The sequence below is a fragment of the Podarcis bocagei genome (assembly GCF_964188305.1).
Source record: "Podarcis bocagei genome assembly, chromosome: 2".
NCBI classification, from domain to species: Eukaryota; Metazoa; Chordata; class Lepidosauria; order Squamata; family Lacertidae; genus Podarcis; species Podarcis bocagei.
The window spans coordinates 43,016,568-43,032,799 of record NC_138126.1 but is presented as its reverse complement, the minus strand read 5'-3'; the positions used below and the strand labels follow the sequence as shown (position 1 = coordinate 43,032,799).

At 41.8% G+C, this 16,232-nt stretch overlaps 1 protein-coding gene across 2 annotated transcripts in view; it reads left to right on the top strand.

Annotated features, from left to right (window-relative positions):
• The first annotated feature begins 1,206 nt into the window (after positions 1-1,206).
• TMCC1 (transmembrane and coiled-coil domain family 1) overlaps positions 1,207-16,232 on the top strand; it is a 128,671-nt gene continuing 113,645 nt past the window's right edge. The window contains exon 1 of one of the 2 annotated variants that reach the window (XM_081184156.1): positions 1,207-1,420. The gene's annotated coding sequence lies outside the window, so the exon portion shown is untranslated. The remainder of the gene's footprint in view (positions 1,421-16,232) is intronic. The other variant, XM_081184157.1, reaches the window with a different exon arrangement.

The window sequence follows — 16,232 nt, the reverse complement described above, 5'->3', positions numbered from 1 at the left end:
GCTTTTTTTGCTTATGGAATGGAATTTCCCCCTTCCCTTCTCCTTGACCACAACAGTTCTAAAGCCAACTAAGCTTCAATATTTATGGCTGATTTAAAATCTGGTTACCTAAGTGCATGCAATACCAAGCTGATTTTTATGCATTCGTACAATCTTTTGAAAATGTCAAAATGTTTTCAACATATTATGAGCTCATGTGTGTGCATTTGGGGTGAGATATTTTTGGTAAAAGGCCTGCCTCCTCTGGTCTACTTTCTTCAACGAATCATGAATCCCTTCACATTAACTCTACAAACTTTATTGGTGCACTGATTCATGAATGGAAGCCACCATTTTCAGCTTTGGTGTGTAGAATCTCGAGAGATATCTAATACCTTCTGTAAAAGCTAGGACTTACAAGTGTTTAAATTGGCTTGTCACGGCTTTTGGGTATACATTACAACAGAGTTCATTGCAACAGCAGAGACTTAAGGCAAAACTTTGATTCCTTGTCTTCAGATCAACAGTAACATGGCAGTATCCGAATAGGACTAGTAAGAACCGGATTCAACTCCACAGTCAACGGTGTGATGTTGTATCAGTCACGATCTTGTTGCGATGATAAAATGGGTAGAACCATGTAAGCCACCTTCAGCTTCTGAGATGAAATGCGGGATTATTATTTTTAAGCGTGCCTTCAGTGCGATCCTATGCACGCCTTCTCAGAAATAAGGCTCACCGAGTTATAAAATGAAAAGCGATGGATGACCTAATAAATAATAATAAACGGAGAGGAGGTGGCAACGAACGTGCAATTTAGCCTCTATGTCAGAGCAAAGAAAAACAACGCGTGCGCCTCTGAAGCTGCTTTACCATCTCACACACCCCCGCCCGAAAAAAACCCCTTTCGGACCGAGCACGTGGCTCTGGCGCGCAGCCAAGCGTGTGCCTGCTCCCTGGCAACCGTGGGAAAGAGGAAGCGCCATCCGCGCTTTCAACCACAGAGGCCGAACCCGCCGCAGAGGCGCGAGGAAGCCCCGCCCCCTTCCCGCCAACCCTCCACCGCATCCCCAGCGTTCCAACCCTCCGCCCTCCTCCTCCAATGTCAGCAAGGAGGAGGGAGGGGGCGGGGCTAGCCGCTCGAACGGCTCCTCGCACCGCCCCTCGAGCTACGCGCGTGACGTCAGAGAGAGAGCGAGAGTTATGTGCTTCTGTGGCTCGCGCCCGCCTCCTTCTCCTCCTCCTTCCCCGCTTGCGCAATAACGCGGCGTCGTTGTCTTTGCCGTGAGGAGGCGGGAGGAGGGGGGGGGAGAGAAGAGTTGGCGGCGGCGGCGGCGCTGGGAGCCCGGCTGGGATGGAGGACCAGCCGCCGCCACCACCACCAGAAGCAGCAGCAGCACAGGAGTCGTTGGGGCGTCGCCTCCCGTGGCTCCCACAGCCGGTAAGCGACCCTCCAGCAGCAGCAGCAGCGTCTTCCTTTTCCCGACCCTCCGCTTTTCCTCTCTTGCCGCCTCCTCTCCTCGGCCAGGGCCCAGCTGCGCTCCCTCTTCTCAGCGCCCACCCTCAGGGACGGGGTCGCGGGCGAGGAGGGTCTTAATGCACCCCCCAACCCCCACGGAGGCCGCTTTCTCCTCAGTTGGGGCCGCTTCTCGTGCTCCCTCCTCCTCCTCCTCCCTAACTGCTGCTGCCCCTTCTCGTTCCCTCAGAACTCTTTGCGGGGGGAGGGGGCTTGTTTGTTCCTCCTCCTCTTCTCTCTCCCCCCCCCCACTTCCAAAGCAGCCCTTCTCTGAGTGATCCCCGAAATTAATCGCATCCATGGGAGGAGGAAGAGACGGGCAGGGTTGGGGAAAGTCATGGGGGGGATCAGTAGCCTCAAAGTTAGATCTCGTTCTTGGTGATGTTGGTTGCTGCTTTAAGGTTGTGGGTACAGTATACTGTATATGTGTACACGCACACATTGTGTGTGTGTGTGTATGCACACACACGCACCCTTGCACGCATGGGTTTTTAGGCAGGGTGCCGTTTTTAATAGTTTCTATTTTAAACCAGACGTACGCTAAAGCGGTGCATTGTGTTTTAAACGGGCTCTTTTGATTTCCTCCCCTCTCCCACCACCTCTCCCGTGCCTTCAGATTCTGCTTTGCAGCATGCCACCATCGCAAAAGTAAACAGATTTGGGCGGCCAGGGTTGAGATTGCATCTGTGCAGGGGCCGGTTTATTTTTCAGTTGCTGGTCTGGTTTTTCGTTGCTGTTGTTGCTTTAAGTAGAATAGTGTGGGAAAGAGGGCCTCCAACACCATTTGAAGGTGCTTTTTCTCTGTAGCGTTGCCAAGGAGTGGGGTAGTGGTTAACTCAAAAAACTAAGATACTGGCACAGCTGTATTCTGGTTTGCTGTGAATTATTAAAGAATTATTAGAATTATGGGACCAGGACCTGGTGTAAGTGTAGTCAGAGCTGTTGGGAGCAGTGACCATAGTGCTATTAAACTAAACATACTTGTAAATGGCCAGCTGCCAAGAAAATTCAACATGATTACTGTTGGAAACACAAGATGAGGGGGTTGGAAAAAAGGAAATTGAAAAGTCAAGGGGGTCATTTCATTCCAAAATGCTTGGAACGTGTTTAAAAATGCAATATTAGATGCTCAACTTGGGTCTGTACTGCAAATCAGGAAAGGTACTGCAAGGACCAAGAAATTGGATAGATAAATGTTTTGTCCTCTCATAACACTAGAATTTGTGGGCATCCCATGAAGTTGAATATTGGAAGATTCAGGACAGATAAAATAATGTACTTCATGCAGTGTGTGTAGTTAAACTATGGAACTCGCTCCTGCAGGAAGCAGTGATGTTCACCAACTAATATGACTTTCAAAGGAGTTTAGAGAAATTCATGGAGAACAAGGCTATGCTCTGCCTCCGCTATCAGAGGCAGTGTGCCTCTGAATACCAGTTGCTGGGAATCTGAGTCCTCCATGTGGGTTTTCGCACTGAGAAAAGGATGCCAGTCTAGCTGGGTCATTGGCCTGACCTTACAGGTTTTTTATGTGTTCTTAGGAACAGAATTTCACATTGCATCTGAGTGGAAGGAAAGACTGTTTGTATCATGGGATGTATTATGGAACAGTTGCAGATACTGGAAAAACTTGAGTGGGAGGGATTCTTCTACAGTTGTCAGTGTCTTCTGATAGTTTGCTAACTGAAATGACACTAACCAACAGCCTACACTGTTCCTTGCATTTGTAATCCATTAGGTGTACCATTGATGTGTAAATACTTAAAACCCTTGTTGATTCCAGTGATCATGCTAGGGGAGAGTAGAAGATCCTCCTCAAGTGCTGCTCCAGAGTAAAGTGACTTCTATTAAATTGGTTACCCTAATTCTTCCTGGTTTGTTGCTCCTTAAGCAAACCTTTCCCTTTTTAAAATAAATGTAATAATATTTCCAAGCAGAATTAGAAGTTTAATAGGTCTCTAGCATGGGAAGCTATTAAAAGAATTGGAACAGAAAATGTTACCATGGGAGACAGCTTTGAAGAAGTGATGTGGCATTCAATGATTTGGATTTGATGTACTGATTTGGTTGCTTTAGAACAGGCATGTCCAACAGGTTGATCATTGGCTCCCCCCAAAGAAGCTGAACAACTGTGGCTCCCCTTAAAAAAAGCTCAACATTTTACCTCCTCCCTGAAAAAACTCAACAACTTTGACCTGAACCCAAAAAAGGGGGTAGATCACTGCCAGTTTTTAACTGTTAGTAGATCACAGTCTCTTGGGAGTTGGCCACCCCTGCTTTAGAAGGAAATAGTTTGCACTGAGTAAAGCAACCTTGTGTTAGTCTGCATCCACACTAGGACTTTACTGTGTATATGGGTTGTTGCTCTGTGTGTGCACAAAGGTATTTATCTGTGCATGCACAGTTTTATTGTTACTTTTTTAAAAATTCCGGTTTTTATATATACTAGATCAAAGAGAAAAATGATACACCAGGGTATTTAAACAACCCAAAATGTATGGGTGTGGCCTTAACAATGATGAAATTGCTCCCCTCATCTGTTGTTTGCCATGGGAAGCATAGGAGCCACCTCCTAAGGGATTGTGGGGGCTTCAGCCCCCACAACAAAATATTTGAGGGGGCTGGGCCTCCACAAAGTTGATGGGCATTCCCATTCAAATGGTGTGTGTGCACTGCATCATGTGTTCAATTATGTGGGGCGGGGTTTAACTGGGCCCCCACAATATTTTATTCAAGTTGGCACCCTTGCTGGGGAGGAAGTTTCTCTTGGTTCTAGTATTGTGGAACTTATGATATGTAATTAGTGTCAGGATAAACACAAGGCCTTAATCATTTTAGCTGTTCCTCCTATTTTGTTAATCATACAAAACTGGATGGATTTGGATTGTAAGTAATAGTGCTATATCTTCCCTGTGGCCCTAGTTGATTTTATTATCTTTTGAATGTTTTTAAATAGCTGTTTTTAACAGTCTTTTATTGTTAATCTTAAGGTTTGTTTTTGTTTTTAGTAAACCGCTTAAAGGTGTGTGTTTTCTGTTTGTTTTTTACAATCAAGCAGTATATACATTTTGTGAGACTGTGTATGTGTTTCTGTGTGAGACAGTAGACTAATTAATTCAAAAGTTCAATGGTCATGTAACTGGTAATCCTCACCTTCTGCATCAGATTCTGTTTTCACTTGACTAAGCATGCATTTGTGATGTTGATCATTGCACAAGCACTTATTCCTGTGCAAGGAAACACTTTAAGACTGACTTTGAGACGGATCCACATCTTTATAAGAAACGGGGAATCACCCATACCCAGGTTGTTCTTATGACCTCTGAGTTTTACCTAATTGCATCCATGTGTGAGTAATTGGCCTTGCCCTTCCTCTTCCCTTTAGCTGATGGGGGAGGGGCACTGGGAGAAAGGGGCAGTCCAGTTGTGTGAATGGAATGCCACTCAAGTGACATTGGATTTCACCCACTATATTTTAAAACAAAGCTTTAATTTTGGAAATCCCATTACAGCAAGGAAGCAATATTTTTTAATGCTTGTGATCAGATCTCATAGCTTACCAAATGTGCTCTTTGCGGATATCTAAAATAGTAACACTTGACAACTAGGTTAAAGTAGTGCTGTTGCTGCAACTGTTGGTTAAAGAGCCCAGAACACTTGGATAATGAGAGTGTTATATATAAATGCTTTCTTTCCTTGCCTAGGTTTTGCTTTTCTCTGGCAGAACAGAGACTAGGACAGTGAAGGGAAAAAATGGTGTGTAAATTGAATGTAATCTGACAACATTTCTTTCCTCCGAAGGAGTGCCAAAAGCCCTTAATGACACATGGTTGCATCTAAATACAAATAGCTAAAAACAAATAGCTAAAATGTAAGGAACATTGGAGATGAAATTAGTTGAATATGCACATGTGCACTGAAGCATTGCAATTCTGATATTCTGGTGCTTGCATAACTGACCTCACTTGAACTGGGCTAGACATTTCTAAAAGATTTTTAAAAGAACTCTGGCTTTCTGTACATTTAAATTCTTACAACTGCTTTTCTTGCATGGCAGGTGGTGGTGTATTGCCTTTTTAGAGCTTGAGATTCTGAAGCACAGTAGATAAGTATTTTCTGCAGACAAAAGCATGTTAGGGGTGACTGAGTAATGCCTGATCCTATCACTACTATAGAATTATCAGCAAAAAGTTCATTCACTATGAGAATGAAGTTACAGGGAACAAGGCAGAGGACCTTCTCAGTAGTGGCACCCACCCTGTGGAATGCCCTCCCATCAGATGTCGAGATAAATAACTATGCAACTTTCAGAAGACATCTGAAGACAGACCTGTACAGTATAGGAACATTTTTAATGTTTGATGTTTTATTATGCTTTTATATTTGTTGGGAGCTGCCCAGTGTGGTTGTGCCAACCCAGTCAGATGGACTGGATACAAATTATAAAAATTATCATCATCATCAATTACTCAGGAGCAGCTGCCACAAAACCCAGTTATTCCCCAACTGTGAACCAAGGTCACTGCAGAGCTATGGTGATTCTTCATGAATAGGGAAGTATTCATTGGAGTCCACAAGTCACCACCAGCTATTTAACCCTGTGATTCCCATATGCCTCTCTGACAGTTATAAGATAGATTGTCAAATGTTCTATGTGCAGGGCTCACTTGAGATAGCTGAAAATCACTGAGGCCCACCAGTCACAAAATAGTAGTTCAAGGACAGAGTCAGTCACAGAATTTTCTTTTACATTTTTTACTCCCTACCCCAACAGGCCTTTCAAAAGTATTTTTACCTGTCAATTGTTTTTCTTACTATTCTTTCACACTCAACTTGTTACCTTATCCTTGATTCCTGCTTCTTTTATATTAACTTGCCCCTCCTATAACATCTTTCTTCTTCTCTCCCCTTATGTTTACTCCCTGATGATCATGATGAATCAAAATAGCACTGGGTAGGCTGTGGCACTGATGCCAGAAGTACCACTTTTGTATCCATCTTCTGGTCTAAAGATCCAGCAGATAAATTTCCATTTTCTAGAGAGAATCTATAATCTCAGCAGGTAAAATGCCTTTTGGAAAACATATATGTTTGTAAGATGGTAGATTTTGTTCTGAGTTTCCTTTACTGTGCCTTCAGGCCTTAAAATATTGACACTACCTGTTGAGTTTTCTCAGAATAATAGACACTTCAGACCTTCATTTCTTTTACTTTGGTTCTTTTGATGCCTGTTTGTACAACTGCTTTATTGTGGCTGAATGTAGGTGAAATCATCTTTAAAGATATGTTTTTTAAATCTATCTGCAATGGCTCTGCAGCTGTAATGGTGATGTCTGCTTATATTTGTGAAGCAACTTATTTTTAACCGTGTCTTCAAATGAAAGATTTATTGCAGCAAGTGTAATATGGTAGGGAAATGAATGTTCTCACATAAGCTGCATTACTTGATCACCTAACTACAACACTTAATGAATACTTACTTCAGGTTCTGTATCATTTGGCTGAATGATAGTAGGATCTATATCTTAAGGCTGAGGGTATCATTTGAAGTTCCTTTGGTAGGTATTTTCTGTCCTACCTTTAACAGTTAGATGTACTTAGGTTTGAGGGTATGAGATACGTTTAACACCAGAGGTGGGCCTAGTACACTGTGTGTGGATTGGCCCCACCATGCAACAGGCAAAGGAGAATGTGAATAGGCAAATGCACATTTGTATCCTCTTCTGCAGGTGAGTCCAAGGGTCCAAAAATAAACCTGGAGCTACACACAAGTGGTAATAAGATGTGTTATTACTGCTACTTACAAAGTAGTAATAAGTGTCAGCAGGCGAAGCTTTCCTCATAATTTTATTTCCATAGAAAAAGCTTAACGTAATGAATTTCTGCACTGCTTTAGCACCCTAAACCATGGAAAGAACTCAAGTTTCCGGTTATGTTACTCTAGATCAGGGATGGGGAATCTTTGGCCTTCCAGATGCCGCTGAACTACAGCTCCCATCAGCCCCCGCAAGAGAGGCCAGTGGTTAGGGACGATGAGAATTGTAATTTAGCAACATCTGGAGGATTGGGCCACATGTGTTCACACCTCCTGCTGAACTTTTGTCAGTTAAACGTAGGCTAGCAATACTGCACTGAGGGCAAGAGCAGACATTGTATTGCTGATCAGTCTCAGCTCTGTCCCCTAAAGTTAGTACAGCAGCAGTGGGCTGTTTTTCAGGGCTGATGTAACCCACACTTTCTCAATCATAATGCGTCCCCACTCGCCCTTAGGATATGGATGTGTTAATGATGGGTTTTATTTGTGTTTGTATTACCGGGTTAAAATCTCTTTTGCATAAATTCAACCCTGTGTCACAAAAATCATGACTTGTGCTTTTGGGTGGGCATCCTACTGCCCAGTCACAGCTACACTATACTCCTGGATCTCTCCTGTTAATTTTGGGGGGCAACAATTTCTTTTCTGCCAGTGAAGACAAAAAAGCAGCTTTCGAGTGAATTGGGCAGTCCCTTAAAATGCACCAGGTCTTCCCTTTTCCATTGTCTTAATCTTAGAGAGAGAAAATTCTAGAGTGACACATGCACCAAGGAAGACAAAAAATGCTTCAAAATGAAGCCCTTCCCTGTTGAAACCATTTTTCAGTTTTTGACGGATTATAATTATCTAAATTTCTCACTAGTATTTGCCAGTTACCTCTCTGTGTTTAGTCATTGACTAAGAACGCTGAAAGTCGGGAGCGGGCTGAACCTTAGAACACAGTTGTTTGGAATGCTTTCTGCCCATTTTGCTTTGTAACTTTTTGTTCTGAAGGTGGCTAGATCTACTTTTAGAAAAACCCAAAACCTCAGAATCTGAACCTCCACACATCACCAGTCTACAACACTGTCCCCAACTAAAATAAGCTACTGGTTGCAGTGAAGAAGAAAGCTTTTATAATGACATTATTTCTAACCCTCTGCCAAATCTGAAAGCACAATGGTGCTGCACAATGTACTTTTGTTTAAGTAAAAAGATTAAAAAAAATGAAGCTATCAATTGTAATGATGAGAGGTGTAAAATCAAGAATCAGAATCTTTATTTGTACAGAACATTTTGTATGCCATGATATATGGCTGTTTGTTAGGAGAAGTGACGGCATTGAAATTCTTGCCTGTAGTCTTTTGTATATCTTGCCCATGATGCTTAGTAGTATGAATTAAATACCCAGAAATGTTATTCTCTGCCTTGGTATATTTAGAGATTCTGTAAGTGTGAGATCTATATTCAGATACATGCAAAGCCAGATAGATACCTAATAATAATAATAATAATAATAATAATAATAATAATAATAATAAAATTATAATAATAATAATTTATACCCCACCCATCGGGCTGGGTTTCCCCAGCCACTTTGGGCAGCTTACAGCACATAAAAAATTGTAAAACATTAGACATTAAAAGTTTCGTGATAAAGGGTTATGGAATCAGTCTGTGAGTCAATCAATCAATCTATCAATCAATCAATCAATCAATCAGAACATACACCAAAGATGTATGAGAGCAGATGTTTAAGAGCAAGCAGTTAACATTAATGTGAAATTACACCATATTTTAAGATGGACATGCAATGTATGCATGTATGCATGTAGAAAACATGGAAAGGGGTCCAAGTCACAGCACTACAGCATCTGCACTGCAGTTTGAATCATGCATGTGGTACCAGCCTACAATTACTATTGAGCATGTAGTGCACAGAAAAGATAATTCTTGGAGCACTACGTGAACTACTTTTGAAAGTTCAGTACAGTGGTACCTCAGGTTACATATGCTTCAGGTTACATACGCTTCAGGTTACAGACTCTGCTAACCCAGAAATAGTACCTCGGGTTAAGAACTTTGCTTCAGGGTGAGAACAGAAATTGGGCTCCGGCGGCGCGGCGGCAGCAGCAGGCCCCATTAGCTAAAGTGCTGCTTCAGGTTAAGAACAGTTTCAGGTTAAGTACGGACCTCTGAAACGAATTAAGTACTTAACCCGAGGTACCACTGTGCAGAGCTAACTTGTCCATAGCTCGATAGCAGCACAGATCTGCAAGGTTCAGACTAAGATTCTTTGGAAGAATGCCACGCCCAGAGTGATTTCTATGAGTTGTTTTACCTTGTTCTACCATATCTTGAAGTATGCTAAGAATGCTGAAATTAATATGTGTGTGCCCCCTGTGACATTTGACAATCCTTACACTATAAATCTCTTGCTTTGACAGATCTCAGTTGGTCTGTTTTCTTATCTGTGCAGGGCTGACTTCTCACTATGTAAAAGTAACTTTAGTTGCTGAGCATTGTGTTATAAATAGTTGACTGCAAACTAAAAACATAAAGAGCAGGATTTAGACGATCTTGCTTCTCTTCTCATCCTGCCATGGCAAGAGCTAGTTAGGCCCCGGTGACCAAGATTATTGGGCACATGATACTGGAGAAGGATGATCCCTGATCATTCTGCTGCTCTAAACATGAGTGAAAGCTTGCTTTCAACCACCTGGCAGGCAAAGAGGCAGCAGAAGATGGCACACAGTCTCTTGCTAGCTGTGAGCTGAAGAAGATTGTATTATCTCCAACCTCAGTTGGGAAGAAGACCCTACGTTTTGGAGAACTGGCAGGTCCTGGTGACAGCAAACCTTTTTACTTGGCACTCATTGTCACCCCAAATTTGTTGACCTGTGGAAACGAGAAGTGCAGGAGGATGTTGAAAGCAATTTATCCCACAGAATCTTAAATACCCTTTTAAAACTTAAACCTCTTAATCTGTCAAGATTTTAAATATGCAAGGTAACTTTTAAAAAGTTGCAACATCTTCCTGAAGAGCAACAACAACAGCACGACCTACAGTGGTACCTTGGTTTATGAACTTACTGTATTTTTCCGTCTATAAGATGCTCCCATGTATAAGATGCCCCCTATTTTGGGGGGTCTCAGATTTAAGAAAATGGGGGGAGATGGCCCAGAGTATAAGACACCCCCTAATTTTTGACATTTAGGGAAAAACCCTAATCTTACACATGGAAAAATACGGTAATGCGTTCCTGAAATCCGTTCTTAAACCGAGGCGTGCTTTCTCTAAGCAGACCTCCCACCGCTGGTGCCCTGCTTCCGTTTGTAGACCAAGGTAAAGTTCGCAAACTGGAACACTACTTACGGTTTTGTGGAGTTAGTAAACCAAATAGTTCGTAAATAGGACTGTTTGTAAACCGAGGTACCACTGTACTTAAGCAGAGATTGAGCTTTGGTAAAATTGGTTTTGCTGCTTGGATTACGGCCCTAAATTTGAGGCAGAGTTCCTTTCTGAAAGGTTAGAAAATACTGCTTTAAGATGGGTGGTGAATTAAAGCACTGCTTACAAAGTTTTTTGTAGGGCTATGCAAAGTGATATGAGATAGCAGCATGATAGGAGCTTGGAGACATTTTTTGGGATGACTTGACTACCTAGAAACTGGGAAGATATTCAGCTCATGTTTTAACATGAAGCTGTCACAAACAGTAATGATTGCCATCAGGTCCACTCTACTGACATTTTGAACTTAAAATGTTCAGTAGGCATACTCTTTGGTGTCAAAACCATTTGGAAGCTGCATGGAAGATTAGTGCAGTGATACATCTACTGTTGCCCACTTGACCTTATCAAATATATTTGGAAGTACACGAAGAATATGAACTCAGGATATTTCTTGGCTAACTGACCTGGATATTTGATATTTTGCTTACTCTGCTATGCTGGTGGTTCAAGGGGGAGGTAAAGAACAGCATTTGGATTGTTTCTAAAAATGACTGACGCCCCCTCCCCCCAAAAGAAACACCCCTTGATTAATTTGTACTTCTGTTACAGAGATTATGTGTTGGTAGGCTTTCCTTCCTCTGCATGGAAGGTAAGAGAATGGTGGAGGAGGGGCAGAACAATCCATCCCTCTTCCATGAGCCTGCTGGTCACCTATAACTATCAGTTCTGTTAAAGCAAGGTAGTTTTGTAAATCTCTGGGTTCTCCCAAGCACACTGAGAACCTCTTACTTTTCAATGTCCCCATCTTTGATCCAGTTCTTTTGGCACTTGCCATCTCTGTTTGCTATTGGATGGAGTAATGCACAGTAAGTTCTGCATTAGAAGGAGTGATGCATCAAATGCATTAAGAATGGAAGGAAGCAAAATTCAGCTGGTAATAGTGATGCAATTTGTAAAACACCATCCTAGGTGGTTGGGAGCACCAACTGCCTGGTTGGTGCAGAGACAACCTTATACAGTGGTACCTCGGGTTAAGTACTTTATTCGTTCCAGAGGTCCGTACTTAACCTGAAACCGTTCTTAACCTGAAGCAGCACTTTAGCTAATGGGGCTTCCTGCTGCTGCCACGCCGCCGGAGCACAATTTCTGTTCTCATCCTGAAGCAAAGTTCTTAACCTGAAGCACTATTTCTGGGTTAGTGGAGTCTGTTACCTGAAGCATATGTAACCTGAAGCGTATGTAATCCGAGGTACCACTGTATCAGTGTTTGAGGACGGGACATAGATCGTACTCCCCCTCTGAAGTTCCAATGTTAGGAAGACACTCCTAGGATTGTCTGATTAGCCAAAACCTACCTGACCCACTGACATGGTGAGGAGCATTTTTTAAAAAGTCTTCTTTATGCAGCTCTTAACTTCTTATTGGAGCTGTATACATGAGTTATCCTCTAATTTTACTGGTAGGATTGCTTTAAAGCAGATCTAAACATAAGGATGTGTTATAATAATTTGAAAACTGCTGAAGAACTCTCAAGTTTGGTACAGGTATATAATTCCGGTTCCTTAGCCAACTTATTGTTAATCAGGATTGACACCTAAACCAGATCTGAAACAGTGATAAGCAACTTGCAGTGTATGTACACTTAAACAGCATGTGTGTGTCCTGTATAACTTGAATTGTTTGTCATCTTACCTTAAGAATGCACTTGGTTTAATAAAAAAGATATATTTAAACAATATTTATCATAGCCTGATATAGGGTGCTATATCAGAACTATGAAAAAGGAGTACATACTTTACTGAGAAACTTATTTTGGGGGAAGGCATTTTGTTTTTTACAGTTTCCTTAAACTTCAAAGAGTGCTTGCTCCAGTTCTTTAAGTGACATAAAATCTGCTGAGTAAACCTAGATTAATTTTTTTATGTGTGCCAACTGTAATTCTGAATGGAATAAAAGTTTTCTTCAGAAAGGCTGTTGTTAAGATTCCTATACTAGGTACTGGTTATGAAAGGCGGACATCAGATTTATTGATTCTTTCTTTAGCAGTTGCAAGTTCTTGTGACTTCCAAATGCCTTACTGTGATGAAAAAGCCAGGGTCCTGTAGTTGGCATAGTTTCTTTAGCCATCACCTGTTTTGTACTGCTGGATGCAAAAACTGTTGTCTCTCATCTATATACAGTAAAATTAATCAGATCACATTTCTGCTTTTGAGTTGTGGTTGAAATGGTTTGCTAGCTGTCTCATGGCTGCGTATGTCAATGCTATCTTTCTTCCACATCACAGGTAGGAAATTGCTCTAAAATAGAGTATTGATCAACTTTTTTTATAAGAAGACTGGAGCCAACTGTTCTCAAGGGAACACATGAACAGAACAGCATTACTCTGAAACAAGTAGTTAGCCTGCCTTTATGCTATCTTCATGATTTTTATAAACCAGTACGTATCTCCTAGGCATCAACTTCATTTGCATGTATCTACATATCTTTTCAGACGTAGTTGGGTGGGTGGGTGCATGCGTGCGTGCGTACGTACGTGCATGCACGCACAGAGGGGAAAAAGAACAAAAAATGATAAATGAACTTGACCAAGTATTTGAACAATTACTGAAATAAGTGTAGCTTCTAGCTTTTGAATTTTACAATTCTTGCTGACGTTCTGGCTGCCTCTGGCCAGAATACCAAAGTGGCAGCACTTGAGTGACACAACCAGAGGAATCTGTTTTCCAGGAGTTGCATAAGTATGCAGGGTTCCTCTTTCCCCCCTCTCTGCAGGATTCAGTGGCATTAGCCAGTTGGAGGAATGGGGATGCAGGCGGGAAAATCATATAGGCAGCTTGCCTGTAATTCTTCTGTGGTAACTTTATTTTGAAAAGTTATAAGGCATTATTCTGCTAATTGCAGCATTAGAATTTTCAAGATCGTTCCAAAGCCACAAGTGTCTTTGACAGTTCTCACAGCAGCCTACATTTCCACTTTGTGTTTTGGGGAAAAGCATTTTACCACCCACAAGCTGTGTTTCACCTGCTGGACATCATATTTGGTTACATTTTGAAGAGGCTATGACTAGCTTGGGATAAGGATGTGCGTTGTAGGAAATAGAATACAGAGCCACTCAATATTTCACAGTATCTGTTCCATTTTCTCCTTTCCTATCTTGTCTGTTACTCTGCACCCCCATTTCTCCATTTATAAATAAAATAAAATATAGACCCAAATAAAAAAAATAGTGATAACATTGGTGAACCATCTTCTTGGCTGGGCTGCTACCCAGGTGTAGTTCACAAACGGCACTATTCTACCTCATATGATATAAATAAATCCAAGCTGCCTATCAGTTGTTTTCTCAGATGTTGTTTAGGGCAGCTGCGTATCTACTGTATGGATGATGATGATGATTTGTATTCCGTGGGATCGACATGGCATAATATGTCAATGGCTTTGTTCATCCTTGTATCCTCCTCTTGGAATAATTTTAACTGCAACAATTAGAATGTCATATTAAGGAGCTGGGATTTGGAGATTTTAAAATTTAAGCAGTTTAGAAACTTGTCCAGTTGTGAGTAATTCAATACATGGCACAGATAACTAGAATAGGCCAAATTATAAATCTATACTGTATGTGCAGTTTGATGCTTTCCTTTCTGCCTTGGTCTCTACTCAAACTGAGGGATAGCTCGCTCAGTAGAATATGAGACTCTTATTCTCAGGGTCATGGGTTCGTGCCCCACATAGGGTGAAAGATTCCTGCACTGCAGCAGGTTGGGCTAGAATGATCCTCGTGGTCCCTTCCAACTCTACAGTTCTATGATTCTATCAAAATAAATGTTAAATGCTCACTTTGTTCTGTTGTACTCATATGCCCATTCACCACTTAAGAAGTAGCTTGCTAACTTCTGGTTACTTAACTTTTGGCCACATCTGTGTCTCTCCCCCCTCCCCAACATATCAATTGCATGTGGTGTGTGCCAGTGTTACATTAAGGATCCCACAAATCTGGAAGGAGAACGCACAGTGTACAAGATATAATGAACATTAGTTATTGGAGCAGCTAGTGACAAGACTAAGGGATGCAGGTGGTGCTGTGGGTTAAACCACAGAGCCTAGGACTTGCCAATCAGAAGGTCGGAGGTTTGAATCCCTGCAATTGGGTGAGCTCCCGTTGCTCAGTCCCTGCTCCTGCCAACCTAGCAGTTCGAAAGCACGTCAGAGTGCAAGTAGGTAAATAGATACCGCTCCGGCGGGAAGGTAAATGGCATTTCCGTGTGCTGCTCTGGTTTGCCAGAAGCAGCTTAGTCATGGTGGCCACATGACCTGAAAGCTGTACGCCGGCTCCCTCAGCCAACAAAGCGAGATGAACGCCGCAACCCCAGAGTCGGCCACGACTGGACCTAATGGTCAGGGGTCCCTTTACCTTTACCTTAGTGAGAAGACTAAATTGAAATGCAGCAAGGACATTGGCCTCAACACACTCTTATTTTGATATTTTGGTTCTAGTAGGTAAGAGTTTTCCTATGCAGATCATCTGAATGGCAACTTATTCTGTCCACAGTAGTTAATTAAATGTTTATCGTCAACACAAATATGGTAGTGAGCAAAATATGGGAATAAAGCACCAACATGGTATGTGTGCACTGGAAATCAATATCTGCCTGTAAAATCTCCCCCATCTCCCAATATTTATATACATGGAAACATCTACAAGTTTTGATGTTGGAAAGAGTTTGATTCTAAGTTGTTCATTCACGTAAAGGAAAAAGTGATTCCTGCCAATTCTTCCATCTCCAGGCCCCCTACATCATATTCTGCACCATTCCCAAGGGCCTCCTAAACAGGAGCAATCTTTCATTTTCAGGGGGTGTAGGAGCTGCGGAAGATGGGAAATCCTTGTTCCATGTATGTGGACTTTGTTTCATTCATAGGAGGAAAATTAGGATTCAAGCCAAAATGTAAGAATCTGAATTAGAGATCCCTGTGTAAGAGGTGCTTTGCCATATGCTGCTTCAATTACTACTTGCTGATTAAAATTTGTATATGGGATAGTTGTGTGCCTTCCAATTTTTGATGCTTTTATGAAACATTTTTGAAGTTTAACCCTTCAGCTTGATGGGCCTTCTCTGCGATTTGAATTCTCTTTTCCTGCTCTAGTATTCGTTAATGCTAAAAATAATAATTATAGTGTGGACTCCAATGAAGTGCTCACACAACAGGGCCTGCTTCCTCCCCAGTCTCCCCCCATGTATCTATAAAATCTGCTCTGAGGGACCCACAGCAGCTGATTTAGGTAGGAGAAGGGAAAATCCTACTGCTTTAGAAGCAGTCTTCTCATGTAACTTTGGTGCTTTTTTGTAAAAAACTGAAAATTAAAAAATAATAATTAAAGAATGAAAGGTATCTTATTTATTTTTGGCAGAAAAGCCTTTCAGTGAAGCTTAAGCCACTGTTGCAAACCTATCCCTGAATGGCTTTGAGCATGTGGAAAGTTCAGCTTG